The sequence below is a fragment of the Marmota marmota genome, unplaced genomic scaffold (genome assembly GCF_001458135.2).
Source record: "Marmota marmota marmota unplaced genomic scaffold, marMar, whole genome shotgun sequence".
Taxonomy (NCBI): domain Eukaryota; kingdom Metazoa; phylum Chordata; class Mammalia; order Rodentia; family Sciuridae; genus Marmota; species Marmota marmota.
This window is the reverse complement of record NW_026000174.1, coordinates 9,170,269-9,188,230: the sequence shown is the minus strand read 5'-3', so window position 1 is coordinate 9,188,230 and position 17,962 is coordinate 9,170,269. Positions and strand designations below refer to the sequence as shown.

The window sequence follows — 17,962 nt, the reverse complement described above, 5'->3', positions numbered from 1 at the left end:
TATGACTAAATTAAAAAAATCATTCTGGACTTAAATTTTATATACAACCAGAGATATGAAAAATTGTGCTGTATATGTGTAATAAGAATTGTAATGTATTCTGCTGTCATTTATTTAAAAAAAAACAATAAAAAAAGAAAGTCACAAAAAGAAAAAAAAATAAAACAAAAAGAAACTTATGCTCCAAGTTCCCACAACTTGGGAAGTCTTATGCTCCACTAGGAACCAGGTGAGCCCTAATTTGGTAGTAGCTGCTGGGCTAAGCAAGCAGAGCTCAGGCCTCCGGCCTCTGCTGGCTGCATTCACCCTGAGCACAGGTGGGCTGACATGCTTTCCTCATTAGGCAAAGCACTCTCAGTGGGAATCTACCCCTGTAGCTGTGGTACGTGGGTTTCGTGGGCTTGGTAGGGAGTGTGGGGGGCTTCTGGGGGTTCTGAGCATCTTCTATATGTGGATCACCTTGAAGAGAAGATAAGAGCCCTGGGGATGCACACTGGACAAACATACACATTTCATGGACATTCCTCCTCTGTCACACGATGACGTTGAACAAAGAGTGTCACACAGAGGACAATCAAAGATGGGAAACTAGGAGGCACAGCCCCAAGTTCTGCCAATCTGATAGTCTGGGTAGAGTGATGTTTGAATTTCAAATGCTCCTTAGGCATCTGTGGCTTAAGACCTGGACTAGGAGAAAGCACAGAAGCTGGCTGCAAGAGCAACTTCCTCCAATCACTGCCACCTTTGGGTCCCCACGGACATTACACAGCCATCCCTCTGGTCAAAGAAAGTGTGTAGGGAGGATGGCCCAATCCTGTTCCTCTGAGACCCAGTTGAGTCTTCAGTCTACTTAGTCTCTGTTTGCTTTCTAGTCTGCTCCGTCTGTTTCTTGGCAGGGGTGACAAAGCATCCATCTTCCCCTGTGAGCTGCAGAGGCGGGGAATTAGGCAATGGGAAGGAAAAGGCACGGCAGGGAAGGCGACAGAGCTCCAGACCAGTTCCTTTGAAAGCCCCTCCTTGTTTCAAAAGGCTTTTGTGTCTACCTGGGTCATCTCAGGGCTCCTCCAGAAGGTGGAAGAGACCTTGGCCTCCCTGAGGCTGGGCTGTGTCACCAGAAGGCTTGATGCCCAGGCACAGAGTATCATAGGAGGAAAACTGCAGGACACAGAAGAGCATCTGCTGCCCCTTCTTCCATGAAGTATTTAATGAGTGTTTGATAGAGACCTAGTGTATTTTTAATCCTCAGAACATTCCCCCAAATGTAGCATCAGCATCATACAGATATGCAAATGACAGGGTCAAGAAATGAAGTTCATTACCAGAGTTCCACTTTTACTGAACCAGAGGGCTTGGATGAAGGTGGGGACAACAAAAATAGCCTTTGTGCATGAACTTATGGGGACCTGACATGTGTGGAGCCACATGCTGGCCTAAAGAAAGGTTGCTGCAGAGAGCAGGAGTCCTGGCTCTGTTATTGTTTCCCTTTCATGGAAACTGTGCACTCTCTGTACACCTGCTCCATGTTCCCTTGAACTGGCAGCTCTCTCCACCCACCTGGTCTGTACCCAGAGGGGCAAGCCAGAGTGGTTTATAATTTCTTCTTCTCTGGTTGGGCAGAGTTCCACTGCCAGGAGGGGCCTTGAAAACAGTGACTCTCATCTTTGAAAAAAAAATCGGATTTTTTTTTTACTATCAAATTATAAAAATGTTTTACATTATGTCTAGTTGCATGTATACATACATGTTGTAAAGTAAGATAAATTCACATGCAGTACACACAGCACACAGATATGTAAATACACACTATGCAATGTGTTTCATGAAAGAATACTACTTTCAAAGTCCTCTTTAACATTTTCTATCTCTTTCTATTACATGAGACCAAGTAGCGCTCGTTATCCTCCAAATTGATTGCATAATCCACTAATGAATTCAAACCCTCTCTTGGTAAAATACTGATCTGAATGCTGGAGAGCTTCAGGATTCAGTCCCCGTCCCTCTTCTGCATTCCTTCTCACCCTTCTTTGGAGAATTTATCCAGCTTCATGATATGATGACTCCAAAATTTATACCTGCAGCCTAGATATTCTTTTTTTTTAATCTTCATACTCATGTACTCAATAACCTAATCTGTACTTGAGTGTCCAAAGGCATCTTGAATGGAACTCCTGGACCCTGTCCCATTTACTGGTTCCACCTCAGCAAATGGCACGTTCATTCTCCCAGATGCTCAGGCTAACTCTTATGGAGTTGGCTATAGCTAATTCCATTCCATATACAAACAACCGGCAGATACTCTTGGCTTCTTTACCTACACATCAACATTTTGTCCCCACCTTCACCCAAGCCCTCTGGTTCAGGCACCAGCACCTTTCCCTAGATTGCTGTGGTGGCCTCTTAACTGATTTCTTTGCTTTTAGCTCAGTTGACATTATCTTTAACAAAAAAAGAATACTCCTGATCATGGCACTCCTCTGCTCAAAACATTCCCACAAATGCCCATCTTAGGCACAATGAATCCCAGCTTTTCCTTGTCCTTCAAGGCCCTCCACCACCAGACCCCTGTGACTCTCCAACCCTGACTGCTTCCTTCACTCACGGCGCTCTAGCTGTTCCTGGACACATCAGCCACACACCCACCTCCAGACCTCTAAGTTCTCTGTTCCCACTGTCTGGATCTCTCGTCCAATTATTCACATGGCTCACGGCATCAGTGAGAGTTCTTCAGGGAAACAGAACCCGCAGGATGATGGTCACCTTGCAGTAACCACGGGGGAAAGATTCCAGGAAACCCTTGGATACTAAAATCCTGGATGTTCAAATCCCTGACAAAAAGTGACACTGCATTTGCATACATTCTATACTCTAAATCATCTCTAAACTTCTTATATTACCTGATAAAATGTAAATAGTATGTGAATACTTGTTATACTGTATGTTTAGGGAATACTGACTAGAAAAACATCTGAACATGTTCAGTACAGAATTTTTTTCTCAATCCACAGTGATTGAATCAATGGGTGTAGACTTTTCAAATTTAAAGGATCAAATATATTACAAAAAAGGGATTAATTACACAAAGTTTTTTCATGTGATCATGGAGATAGATAAGTCCCAACTTTTGCAGTTGGTAAGCTGGAGCCCCAGGAAAACTGATGTTTCAGTTTAAGATCAAAGATGGAATAAGCCAGGTGCTGTGGCACACGCCAACAGCTCAGGAGGCTGAGGCAGGAGGATTTGAGTTCAAAGCCAGCCTTAGTGACTTAGTAAAGCCCTAAGCAACTTAGCAAGACCCTGCCTCTAAATAAAATATTAAAAAGGGCTGGGGATATGGCTTAGTGGTTAAGTGCCCCTAGTTTCAATCCCTGGTATGAACAACAACAGCAAAAAGATGGAATAAAACTAGTAGCCCAGCTCAACCATAGTAAGGCAATAGGAATTTCTTTTTATTTCAGGCTAATCAGTTCTTGTGTTCCATGGGCCTTTGTATAGCTGGACGAGGCCCACTCATATTTGGGAGGGCAATCTGCTTTCCTCAGTCTATCGATTTCAATATTAAAATCATCCCAAACACTCTTACAGAAATACCTAGGATAATTCTTGACCAAATATCTGGGCACTTTGTGGCCCAGTCAAGTTGACACATAAAATATATTCATTCCTTAACACTCTTTATGTTTCTGCTCAAAATATACTCATTCCTTAACACTCTTTAGGTTTCTGCTCAAATGTCACTCTATCTGTATAAAATCAAACGTATCTCTAAATAAATGTATGTATTTATTTAGAGATATTTATCTATATACTTGTTTAGTGTTGTTTATCCAAGACTATAAACTCTAAAGGGAACAGACCTTGCTTTATCTGCAGATATATTTCCAGATTCTAGAACAAAGCCTAGCATAAAACACTTGTTCAAATAATATTTGTTGAATGAATGGGTATATAGTTGGTCAATGAATAAGTCATTCTTGGGCTAAGTATGTGCCCTGCTGCAGCCAGTGGCCAATTCTTATAAAGAGCAACTGACTTTGTTCTTTGAACCGGGGGTAGCAGGCAGGTCTGAATCATCTGGAAGGGGGGTCCCTGGGCATTCAACCCACACATTAAATTCCATACATAATAAAACACTTATTTTCTTTCATAGATGTAGGCTGCCAGTAGGTGTTTTTGTCTTTTTTATAAAGTCCCATGGAAAATGAAGTTAAAAAGACACAAGAAACTTGAAGATGCTATGTACATTCAGAGAAGGGAGGAGTTGAATCAAGCTAGTGGAATGGGGAGTTTTTCTGGATCAAGGGTATCTAGATGAGCTCTAATAGTAGAATTGGCACTGGGGCTTGTGCTGAGCAGAAAGGACACACAGGCCAAGGACAAAGATAGGCACAGGCAAAGTTGGGGGGTGAGGAAGGGGGAGTGCACCTGTGTGTGATACAGTGAGTAGTTCTGCTTAACAGAGCGTCTTGTAAACCCCAAATGAAGATAATCATTGCCCAGGGTATGAGCTCAACAGAGACACCCAAGTGAGATATAATTCAAGCCCCTGAGCATCATTTTCCAATGAGGTGGTTTGGTGTTCTGGATTACCCAGACCATTGATTCTCCTCCCTCCTCTGGTGGGCTCTGTGTTAATGCATGCAGAAGCTTAGAAATCCTCCGTGGGTCCTGTTTAGGAAACCTTTGATGTTCAACAGGTACAGGTGAGATAACAATAACCCTGAGAAATGATAGGAACCTGCATTTGCAAAACGCTTGTCTCCACTTTCTGAGTGTTTAATTAGTCGATTCTCACATCTTCAACTGCACAAAGGCACCTGGCTAATGCTCACTACAGCGTTAGCTCTTTCTGTAGGAGGCGGGGTGGAGGGGGGAGGCATCTGACTAAACAATTTTAAGCTTGACAGAGCCATGATTTCCCTCTCAACGTTCAATGATCCCACTACTGCTCCCAATTTATTCAGCCTTGCTAAAGAACTGCACAAGTAGTTGCTATGGTATTATTTTTCACCTTCCTCGTCTTAAAAATTACCAATGTTTCATCATTTTAAGTACCTCTTTAAAGAAAGAAGATCAAAAGATTCTCTTAGCTTACAGGCCTCTTTCTCTTTTTCAATATACTTTCTTTCTGTCAGTTTCTCTGTCTCTATTTCTGTGTCTGTCTCTCCTCTAAATTCTTCTTACTCCACCCATTCTCTCTGAGGGCAATGGAGTGGTCTGTATGCGTAGAAGTACTTGAGAAACAAGGAGGAACTCTGGGTTCTGCAGGCAAGCCCCAGCCCTGTCGTGTATCATGGGGGGAGATATTTTGCCTTTCTGAACTGTGGTTTTCCGATTCTAGGATGAATGTGAAGTTTCTTGCAGAATGGGGAGGCAGGGTGGTGTTAGGAAAAGCAAGTGATTCTACCTAGGATCACAAGGTGCTTCTGTGGGTCCTGTCAAATCCCAACTCTGTGGTCCTTGATATGTCCTTAAACCTCCCTGCAGCCCAACTATTTAACTTGAGGGAATGAAGATAACACCAAGCTATGGTGAGGAAAAAGCAGAGGTAATAAGCTAGCAGGAGTTTCAGCTTTGTGTTTGGGTGGGCTGGCGTTCAATTCCCACTTGTTATTAGCTGCATGGTCTTGGGTAAGGTATTTAATAGTGATGCTTAATGTTCATTGTGCATGTATCACATGCCAGATTCTACTCTAAACTTTCATTTGTATTATCTCAATGATTTTGCCTAATGCGATGAGGAAGGCGATATCATTTTATCTATTTATATACCAGGGAATGGGGCTCTGGGATGGCTCTAGGTATGAGAGTTAGGATGTGATAGAACAGACATGTCCACATCTTCTGTTCCCAGAGCCCACTGTCTTTGTCATGGGACTGTCATGATTTCAAAACTTTGTTTGGTTATGAAAAGTCCATCAATAGAATTGCTCATATAAACCGGGCATGGTGGCACATGCCTGTAATCCCAGTGGCTTGGGAGACTGAGGCAGGAGGATCACAAGTTCTAAGCTAGCCTCAGCAACTTAGCAAGGCCCTAAGCAACTTAGTGACATCCTGTCTCAAAAACTAAAAAAGGGCTGGGGATGTGGCTTAGTAGTTAAGTGCTTCCTGCCAAAAATAGAGTATTGCTCATATAGTAAGTTGTATGTTTTCTTGTTGTTACAGTTTTCTTGTGAGGATTTAATGAGATGCTACATATAAATGACTGAGTACAGTGTCTTGTATAGCATAATCCTGTAATAAATGTCAGCATGAATGTATAAGCCACCTTAAATATACATACTTTTGGAATACTACATATATGCAAATGGATGGTTTGTAATATTTTATGTACTATGCAAGGGATTGTTGTGATGACAATCTCTGACATTCCTTCTGACTCATTTTCCCCAGGCTGTCAGCTCCAGCGGAAGTTCCCAGACCACTTTACACAGTGATGACAAATGGTTCTACAGGACTTTGACTTCTGTATTAATTAAATGTGAGAAAACACAGAGCTCTGTGAAGACACCTCTGCGGTTTCTTTCTTAACTATGTTCTTCCACCACACCTTGTAGCTAGACTGCTCCCAGCAACCTGCATATGGTATTCTATTTTTTTCTGAATGATGAGTCACAAATTATTTATTGAAGTTGTGTCTCAAGTTCCAAAAAGGAAAAATGTATCTTAAGAAGCAGAAGAGGAGAAAAAGTGAGTCAAGAGGATTTGGATAATTTGGGCAAAGGTCACAAATATGGTGTCGACCTTCACTCACTTAACCCAAACATTTATTAAGTCCTTACTCAGTGCTGGAAGTTGGATAAATAAAATCAGGTAAATCTTGCTTCCTGTTCTGGTGGAGGAGAAGGGAAAAGGCTTCCCATTTATTGCTTGCTTGCTCTGAGTTTGGCAATGGGCTGGAGGATTTATATCTCTTACAGTAACCCTCTTAAGATATGCACTATAACCTCCATTTTGAAGATAAGGGGTTTGAGATTTAGAAAATCCAAGAGGTTGCTGGGCGTAGTGATGCAAGCCTGTAATCCCAGCAATTTGGGAGGCTGAGGGAGGAGGAGCACAAGTTCAAGGCCAGTCTCAGCAACTAACTTAGTGAGGCCTTAAGCAATTTAGCAAAACCCTGTCTCAAATAACAAAGGATTGAGAATGTGGCTCAATGACTAAGTACCTCTGAGTTCAGTACCCAGTACCAAAAACAACAACAGCAGCAACAACAAAAATCCAAGGGGTATACAGCTGGGAACTAAAGAAAATTAGCACTGATGACTCTGCCACCATTTTACTCTGCCTCTTATTAGAAAAGTTCTAGTGTGGGGGATAGATCCAAATTATTACTGTACAGAACGATATGCTTCTGGAACTTGAGTCCAGCAGTACATGCACAGTCAGTAGCAAGAACTTCCCAGGAGCGATTGGCAGGTCTTCCATTCCCAGGCACAGAGAGGCTCAAGTTCTCTGCTACCTGTGTTATTTCAATCCACATGTATCCAGTGCTTTAATTCAAGTGATGAAAACTCAGAATGTCTTAAAGATCTGGAGGGCAGAGCCATCTTGAAGACTACCAAAGTACTAACAGCTCATCTGGCTTCCTTAGGCAGATTGTGCGAGGAGCCTGGCACCCTGGCCTGGCTGAGAAATCATAGAATAGTCGATTGTGGCACAGGGCTGTCCTGATATTCTTAAATACTGGTTTTATCACATTGCTCCTCTACCTAAAACTCTTAAGTAACTCCCTCTGCCATAGAAAAAAGGCAAAATCCTGAGCTTGGCTGTGAAAGTGCTCTTTGGGGACCAGCCTATCTTTGTAACATCTTTTGCCACTCGACCACCTGTCCCCTGTGTATCTAACCGTGCCAAACCCCTTTTCTTCCTTTCAGGACTTTTTCAGGACTCACACAAATTCTTCTGCCAGCCAAGGTTTGACTCAAATGTCTACCTTTCCACAAGACCTCATGCCGCAGTCTGGCTGGGCACAAATGCCGCAGTCTGGCTGGGCACACAATCACGAGCCACCACACAGCTTGTAGATTCAAACAGCAACTCTTTATTCCCGAACTCACACCAGCCGTCTACAATCACGTTCTGGGGAAATCCACGTTCTCTGCCCAAATCCACTGGGCTTCTGTCTCCTAAAAAATACTGTCTGAATCCCTTGAGAACTCAAGGGGAACTCAGGCAGCAGGATACGCCCTATTCCCAGCAGGAATAATCTTAAACCTTAAACCTGGAACCTAAACCGGGAACGCCCTAATCCGCCCTGGTCCTTGAGCAAGGTCACCCTCATGCAATGTCACTGCAAAATGTCCTATTTCCACGAGTCCTTCCACTAAGCAACATGGGGTATGCTGGCAAGGAAATTGTCATACCTACTTGGCTAATGGCTCCCAGCAACCTCATGTCTTCCGAAGCAGAATGAATCACTCTCCTCTGCTTTCTCATAGCACCTTGCTGACACTTCTGGAATAGCATAAAGAACAACTTGCCTCGGATTGCACCTAGTCATAAATGTTTGTACCTTAAGAAGGATGTGGCCATCTTGGATTCCTCCTGAGGGCATGGCACAGAACACTGCTCATGGTACATACTTAGTAAGGGTTTATGGAATTCACCAGGGAACTGTGAAGTACACAATGCTTCCAGTGTCTGTGCAGGCCTGAGTGTCTTCAGAACACTCCTCGCCCTTCAGCTGCTCTGCTCTGGATTACAGGGGTCTGATTCTTGCAAACCACACTTTCCAGACTCCTTTGCAAACCACATTTTTCAGGGTCACATCTCAGGTTCTGAGATCATGTCTCATGGGCATCTGGAACCTGGGTGCTATTTCTGGCTCTGCTGCTAAACATCCTTGAACAATTCACATGATTATTTTGGGGCCTAGATGACTTTTTAATAAAATGAAGATGCTCAATTAATGTTCTGTAAGGCACTGAGCATTCATTCATTCATCCTTCTTTTATACAAGTACTCATAAAAAAAATGTAGGGAGCCCTTCCTGTCTACCAGGCAGCAGAGGTACTGAGGTGAGTACAGCATGGTTGCTACACTCAGTAAATTCACACTGGGGCGACAGAAGTGCTTTTAGAGGTGAAGTGATATAAATGGATATGTTCTTTGGAACATGTGATGGGTAGTCTACTAGTGGGGCCAACAGGAGCCAAGTCCTGAGAGTAGAATAGGAGAGCCATGGAGAGAAGTTGGACAGCATCTGGCTTCACCTCAGGAGGACTCGGTGGATTTTTTAACAACTAGACATGCCCCCCTGCTCCAGGACAGTGATATCCCTCAGCAAACAACTAGGAGGGAGACAGATGATTCCCTAGAAGGTGGCAGCAGAGTGTTTTCCTGTTTGGGGAAGGTAGACTAGATGATTCTTGAAATGGGTGCTTAATTCCAAGATATGGTGATTCTAAAATGCATGGTTTCCAGGCTACCAACTAGTAGTTCTGAAACCTTTTTTTAAAAAGTAGCTTAACTTTACCTTTAATAAAACCCCATGAAACCCCAGTTTATAAAACCAGCAAAGTCGAAGCTACTCCAGGGCCCTACTCCCCTGACCTCCCTTTCAGTTCTTGAGAAAACACAAGATTAAAAAGAAAGAAAGAAAAGGAAAGAAAGAAACAGCTTCAAAGAATCTAGGAACTTCGGCTCTCTTGTGTTGGAGTACAACTGTTCTCTAAGTCTCTCCTTCCCCTGCCTCCATGGCCTTCTAACCTACAGGAGCATTGCCTTCCCCCCCCCTCTGCCCTTGGCCACAAGGGTTAAGGATCCTACTCCATGCCCTGGGACTCAGCAGCATGTATATGGCTCTGTCAGGTCTGGCTTTAACTCCATCCTTCTCTGACACTGGGGCTGCTACTGCAGCTGACTCCTGCAGTCTCCTTCCAGGCACAGAAACACTCCTCTCCTCCTCCATCTCCTCCCCTCTCCCAGCCTTCCCTCTTCCCTGGCCCAGAGGCCCTCTGCTGCTGGGCAGTCAGTCACATTTCCTGAAGTGTACCCTCCTGAGCCAGGGTGGGTGCTAACGTTTGGCTTTCACATCAGAGATGGATGTTAATATTCACATCTGTATCACAAATGAGTAAGCCAAGTCTCTGGGAGACAAGTGACTTGCTCATGATCTCTCAGCTGGAGAGGACCCTGGAGTTCAAGTTCATGTCACCCCTCATGATATCCCCTCCTGGGCATGGCCCTATCTTTTTCTTCCTGGTTGTCTCCACAGGTTCTTACTGCTTGAAGACAAACTTCTCTCTGGTTGTTGTTTTCTTCTTTTTTTTTAATTCTTTCTTTTTAGTTATATATGACAGTAGGATGTATTTTTTTTTTTCGTATTATACATACATGGGGTACAACTTCCATTCTTCTGGTTGTACATGATGTGGAATTATATTGTTTGTGTATTCATATATGAACATAACTAATTGTTTTTCAGTCTCAGACATTTCCAATTTCCATTTGGTCTTAATCCCTTTCCATACTCCTACATTTATTAAGTTCTTACTGTGTACTAGATGTGAGTTTTAAATACTTATATATTAACTTATTTAATCATTTTAGCAGGCCTATGGTGTAGGCATAATTTGTTTTGCCCATTTTACAGATGAGGCCTGGTGAGAATGGATAACATGGTTTCACAACTATTAAATGGCAGAGTCTACTGTATGCAGAGTTTTGGCTGGCTAATATGTCTGTGTCCTCGCTTATATGCATGTACATGTGAAATGGGATGGAGAACAGGGAAATCTCTGCAGGCATACTTGGTAGACAGGATTTTTGCATTTCCACCGAGTCACATCAAAATGTCTTGCTTTTCTCCCATGCATTGCTGGAGTTGTGGGCTAACAAATAGATTTCTTCTCCTGTTTCAAATCTGGTAGATGTAAAGTGACTGCTTGGAAACATGAGTTGGGAAAGATTCTGAAATCACATTTGATCCCAACAGGAAAGAAAGCCATGATCTATTATGAATATCTGCCATGAGCAAGGAAGGTGATGATGATGAAGTGATGATGATGCACATGAGCTCTCTGACAACCAAGGATGGGTTTCTCATTTGGGCTTCTTGTGTGTTTTTTGCCTGTTTTGTCCCTAAACAGTTAACTGGGGACAGTCCTATTTTTATCCTAAGATGTGCCCTGAGTTTTTCCAAGACCTCCATCCAGTTCACATATGGATGGACTCATTATAAACATGACTCAGAAGAGAGAGATGCGAAAAAGGGGGAAGAGGATTATAATAAAAGTATTCCCGGTGTATATTTTGTCCATCATTCTTTCATTATACAGGGCACAGAAGTTTTCATGAATACCTTGGAGAATCAGTAGAGGAGATCTCCTCTCCCTCTTCAGGTCTATGTGCATGGCTATGAAATTCTTCCCTGTGGCACTGTTCTGTGTCCTTTTGTATTGGAAGTCACAGAGATTAAAAACAGCAGCTCTATTGTTCTGGACTCTTTTCTTCCCAGTGTCCTTGGTCAGGTCTAGTAGATTGCAGGATCCTCATTGTTCTTTCCAAAACTGAGTTATCCCATCTTTCAGATCTGAATTCACATTGACCCCCCACCTTTAAAAGGCTTCCTTTCAGCAACTTCTCAAATGCTGTCTTCCCTAGCCATTCTCTATAATAGTACCCGATTTCATTTTCTTTACATCTTGCTTCATTGGTTTTATCTTTTCTTATTTGTTTACTTGCTAAGGGTCATGTCAAACATGCCTACTCAGGTTTGTAATGTAAGTCCTATTTTTAATTTTCCTGTTCACCAATGTGTCCTCTACACTTCTAGGGAAGAAAAGAAAAAATAAGATCGATGCTAGAAATTCGATACCTGGTCTTTTATGAATTGAATGACAGCTGCCACTTCTATGATCCTGGTGTTTTATGACCAGTTGGCACACAAGAGACCATGTTCTGGATCTCTGAAGATTGTTTTAACTCAAATGCCTCTCTGCCCTTGAAGATCTTTTCCCATAATCCCTCCACCTGCTTTCTATCAAATCTGCAACAGGCTGGAAATAACAGGTAGCTGGAGGTTTTCATTCTGAGTGTGACTTATAACTCTTCACTCAGATAACTTTCTTGGACCAAACCCAAGAAGTTCATGCAGACAGGAAGAGTTCTTGTTCCCCATGTTCTCCACATTGACTTTCTTAATACATTCCTTTTGTTTTCTCTCTTACATCTTCTCTAAAGTCTTCAGTTGCTCCCTATTTCCTAGAGACTAAATCCTAAGATCTTTAGACTAATTGCTTAAAGGTTTTCAGATATTCCGGCTATTATCCTCTAGAATCAAGTCAGGCCTGGACCTTGGCTGGCTCTCTGGACATGCCTGGCACACGCATTCTCCTGCTTGTGGTCCTTGTTCAGACATCACTTATTAGGCAGTCTCCCCTTGTTTCCCTATGGGACCCTGGAACTCTGCACCTTCCTGTATGCTTGGACGCTGACGTGATTTTGAAATATATTAGTTATGTGCATTTTCCCTAAATTATAAGAAATTAGTATATCTAATTTATCTTTGTATTCTTTGTATCTAGCAGAGTGTCTTGCCCAAGTTATAGAAGCATAAATAGAATCACTTCCTAATTTTTACAAATGATAAACAGAAGCTCGGAGTGTAAGTGTCTTGCCCAAATCCACACAGCTTGTTGCCAGGGGAATCAAGGCTTGAACATCAATCTTTTATAGTTAAATTAGAGGCCATACGTTCAAATGTCACATGGTACTTATTATGGAAGTGTTAAAATGTGGATAAAATACACTTGGAAGTAGGGGGACCCATCCTCAGCTGATAATCATCAGGTGGACATGTGGGTCTGTTTCTGACAGGCATTTTGGTCCCAAGGAAAGTGGAAAATCTGATTTGTGTGTGACATTTTACAAAATTTTTAATCTTGCCAACTAGTTCTAATTAAAAATACCACATGGTCCAATCTCATCCTCTCTGTGAGCCAGATGAGGCCTCAGCCTGCCAGTAGGTGACCGGTGCTTTTCATCTCTGTAGGACTGCCCTGGATCTAGTACCACAGGTCAAGTGGCTCAGACTTGCAGAGTGAGAGACAAGTTCCAATTGCCTTTGTGGCTGAATTAGTTAAAACCACTGATACTGGACTGCTCCTGAATCCTTCAAGGTGAGTGAGATGAACACTCTTTTGAGTTTCACATGGGTGCTTTGAAGTTGTGTCAACTCCAAACGACAGTTTTCCTGGTCATTAAAAATGACCAAGAATTCGAGTGATGGTCTGCAAATGGGTTCTACTGAGGATAAATGCAAATCAATACAAATTATGAAAGAGGCCTTGTGATGGATTGGCTGGCTGTCAAGAAAGATGAAATACTGAAGAATTGTTGCAAGGGGAGTGGGTGGTGATCTCTGAAGGCCTGGCTCTTTGGAAGTGGAAGGCAATTAACTATCTAACAGTTACATACATGCACTGGGGGGTTGCGTTCAGCCTTAGAGGAAGTGATCAGCTCTGCCTTAATGCAGGCACTGAGAGCCAGGCAATGGGAGTTTTGGCCACATTGACTTGAACATTCATTTATTATGACAAAATGAGCTGGTATTGACCTGGAGCCCTAATGCAGGGTATCAGCACATTAATGACAGGCTGTTGCATGCTGCGTCTAAATGCTGGGGATGAAAGGATTGCTGTCCTTTCAAATATCAAGGAAATAATGTCATTTAGATTTGCAGAGATTGCTCCCAGGTTATCATGAGTACACGAATATTGTAGTTTGGGGAGTAAAAGGGAACAGCATGAAGTCACCATGGGTTTTTATCTTAATTCCACCACTTTCTTGTCTTACATCCTCGGGTATGTAGCTTAACTCACTTTCAGTCTCAGATTCGTCATCTGAAAATGGGGACAATGACATTTTCCTCTCAAGCTGGTTGGCATTTATAAACCTACCTTATACAGTGTCTGGGACAAACTGAATGCTGAATGCATGTTCATTTCCTTTTCTCTCTCAAGTTCTACCATATTTTACGTGGGCTGCACTTAGGGTGTGGTTAGCTTTCTACCTGAATTTTCTAGTTACTTTGTGCATGTATTTCTACTGTTAGGTGATGGATTCTTTTGGAGCTGAGATTTTTTTTTTGAATGCTCCATTTTCACATCTTCCACAGGGCCTACCCATTGTTGGTACCAATCTCTACTTGTAGTGTTAATGGATCTACAGCTTAATGGCACAGGCATTGCACCAGTCAGCATCTTTCCTGCCAGCCATTGTGCCATGAATTCGCTCTGTTTCACCAGGCCACATGACTCAGGATGAGCTAGTGAACCTGCTGGTCCTGCTGCCTACAGATTCCTGACTCACCACCTGTGCCCAGTAGGGGCTAATGTCTATAGAGCATAGAATAGTGTGGAATATAATTTCTGTAACTAAGGGTGGCAGGGAGAGCCTTAAGAGGCTTCCTTGAATAAGTCACTTCTGAAAATCAAGGAGGCTTTCCTAGGTATAAAGTGAGGAAAGGAATCGTAGGCAAGCAGTCTGTGCAAAGGCATGGAGGTGTGAGAAAAGAAGATGTGAATTGGAACTTGAACTTGGGCCAGGAGCTTTATGCCCATCCTCTCACTCATCTTGTTTGGGAAAGCATTGTCCTTCATATAAGGAGAGGAAAATTATTATACTGATGTTTAATAATTCATAGAGACCACACAGTGCAAAAATGGCTAAGCTGGATTTTGAACCCAATCCTGTCTGACTCTGATGTTCCCACACCAAAGGATGTGTGATGAGGGGTAGGGTGCCATTGGGATTTACTGGAAATTCCCCAACATACTGCTACTGGCTTCAACCTTGAAACCAGTACTTCTCTGAAACTCTATCCTTTTTTAGTTTTGAAGATTTCTCATTAGTTTGAAAAGTGATCCTCATATGTCCAGAAAGGGATGAGATCAGGCATGGGAAGAAAGAGATCTATCTTGTAACACAGAGGGATTGCTTCATTTTGAGTCTTAGCCAGACTGCCTGAGCTATTTTCACATGTGGATTTAAGACAACTTGCTGAGATTCATACTATCTGAGTGGGGGTGTTTTGTGTAAATCCTTTTTATTTTATCAGGTGCATTTTACTGCACCACAGCTCAGGCTAATTGTCCCCGAGATGCCTTGGGTAATTGAGCTGGCGGTTAGCATCGGAAGTAGAGACGGGTGTTTCTATAGGCTGTGTTAGTCCAGGTGCATGGGGGCTCCTGATAGAGTAACTCTGGGGACTGATTTGAGAGGCCTCTTATCTGATGTCAGGATCTTGTAGATGCTGTGGGGTCCTGAGCTGTGACAGCAAGCGGAGCTCTCAGGCCATCGTTTTCCTAAGTACAATCCTCACTGTGACTTTATTAAACCGGATATAGACATTTCTTTCAATAAGGGCATGCAAATAGATGATGCTAAACAAACCATATAAAGTCAGCAGAGGGGCCATCCTATTCAGGAGAGCAGACTTTGGGGTGAAACAATCTGGACTTAGAATCCTTCTTCTCCCCTTCCTAGGGTGGCACACCTTATTCTCACCAATCAAAATGCATAGGGATTATTATACCATTCTCCTGCATTCACACTCCTGTTCTCTCTCTCTCTCTCTCTCTCTCTCTGTGTGTGTGTGTGTGTGTGTGTGTGAAAATTATATGAAACAGCATTTGTCAAGCTCTAAACATACTTCCTGGCATTCATCCCTCTTACTCCCCAATCCCTACTTGGGAAAATATAAATAAGTTAACTGGTAAGTAATTAAAGTGCTATTTTTATATAAAAACATTCTTTGTTGTTAAAATTCGCACCATGTTCTAAGGTTAATAAAGAAAATCTCAACCAAGATTTTAGCTTTCAGGCTGTGCCTGCTTGCACTGGGTACTGGCTCCGGGTGGCCACAGGGAAGTGGGGTGGTGGTCCGAGGTGGTCAGTGGGGGTGCCCCTGGTGAAAAGGAGCCTGGGGAGGTGGCCACCAGCTTGGTGGAGGACACAGGTGGTGTGGAGCCCTGAGGCGGAGGTGTGCCTCTTCCACACCATGCTGGGTCACAAGCCCGTGCAGGTAAACCAATGCTTCCTCATGATTTGTATCCCTGACAAGTTCAGCCAGAATATTGGGAGGTAAGCCCCAACAAAGGTCATCTGGGACCATCAGAGCACCATGTATGACATGAAGGCACTGCATGAATCTGAGATTATTCCATTCCTGAATCCAGAGAGGAACTTTGTCCTTCCAGAAGAGATCATTCAGGAAGTCTGAGAAGGAAAAGTGGTCCATGAAGAGGAAGTGAAGGAGGAGATGAAGGAAGATGTGGACCCCCATAGGGGGCCGACGACATCTTCAGGGAACTTGGGGAAATCAAAAGGAAAATCCAGCAAAGAGAAGAGCTCCTCAGACTTTGGGTGTAAAGACAGGGGCCAAGCAGAAACACAAAGTCCTGACTGCTAACAGCAACCCCTCCAGTCCCAGGGCTGCCAAGTGGCACCAGACATAGACACTGCAGCCCCGTGCTTTCCCTCAGGTCCTTTGGAAAATATGGACATCTACAGGGGAGTGTGGAGGGTTCTGCCATGTTGTCAGACCACCAGGGTCTGTTTAAGACCTAAAAGATGAGGACCAACACTCTCGGACTTTGAGGCCACAGAGTCCATGTCTGACTTCTCTGGGTTTAGCTCCCCCTGTGCCTCCTCCCGTGGAGGAGAGCAAGGGTGTGAGGCCAGGAGAAGCTGTGAACCAGCAAGCAATAAAACAGTCCCTACTCCTCCTCGGAAAGACCATAGTGCTAACCTTTCCTGGGTACCTGCTCTGCATTTGCTTGTCCTTCTAAATCACCCTTCGGCCCCATGGAAGCATCAGAAGCATGTGATCCAGGTCGCCACTTGTCCCACTCCCTACCTGGGAGACTAAGAACGGGATGTTTTTCTCATTCACTTCTATTGTAACCATGTATATAATTTGGTTGGTTCACTATTTAATTTTTAAGAAGCATATTATTTTTAAGAAGCCTATTTTACTAGTGTTTCTCTTATATGAGAAAGAATACTGCAGAAGTTAAACCTATGTTGTATTTTTTCTGAGATGTTTTGTTTTTAGGTAACAATTACTGAGATACTTTTTGCTCAGTTTTAATAAACCAGACACATAGAATTTATAGTGTTTTTTTTTTTTAATTCTAGTAACTTGCAAAAGGACCAAATAAGGAAACGGAGGGGAAGACACAATCTTTGTGCTGGTGAGGCGATGGCCTCAGTGTTGGTTGAAGTATATTTTCATTTGACTATAGAACATTAAAGCACAAAAAAATAAAAATAAAAAAAACTACGCTTGCAGCCACTGCCTTCAGCTAATCCTCTAGACCTCTAGAGAGATCAGTTTTGGCCATCGAAGGGATTTGGTGGAAAAGGTGAAGTGCAGCTTTCATCCAATCTTCCAACTACCAAAGGAAGGGTTGAATGGCTGCCTTCTGATGCTGTTCACACATTTAGGTTTCCCTTTTCTAGATGGAATGTTGAAATTGCCTCTATGAATAGTTACACAATTACCTCACTGGATCACAGAATTATACAGAACTTGAAGGGAACTTTTATTTTGGCAGGTGCATTTCCTTCTACCTACCACAGGCCACAACGGGCCCAAGATGATTCTGGAAATTGGTTTGTGCTTGTTGAGAGACCCAGAAACAAGCATTTCCACAGATAGCAATAATCCAGGTGCAAGGTGGCTCCTGGAAGAACTTCTTGAGGGACAAAAGTAGGACTAGAGACAATTGAATTTTCAAAATCTTGCTGAGAATGTTGGGCTTTCCATAGAACTTAGAATGGGATTTTGATCCAATTACTTATTGATGTTACAGGACAAAGGACCTAGAGATGATCTCTTGGTCACATATCACTATTAATATATAGTAAATTTGGGCTCTTAGGAATCTATGTTAGAACTAATGGTTTGACTCTAAAAACATGGGTGAGTTACTTAACTACTCTGAGCCTCAGTCTT

At 42.8% G+C, this 17,962-nt stretch overlaps 1 protein-coding gene and 1 pseudogene across 15 annotated transcripts in view; one reads left to right on the top strand and one right to left on the bottom strand.

Annotated features, from left to right (window-relative positions):
- The window catches only part of Tenm4 (teneurin transmembrane protein 4), a 2,842,490-nt gene that overhangs the window by 881,006 nt on the left and 1,943,522 nt on the right, over window positions 1–17,962 (bottom strand). The window lies entirely within an intron of this gene.
- LOC107156716 lies at window positions 15,104–17,288 on the top strand (annotated as a pseudogene).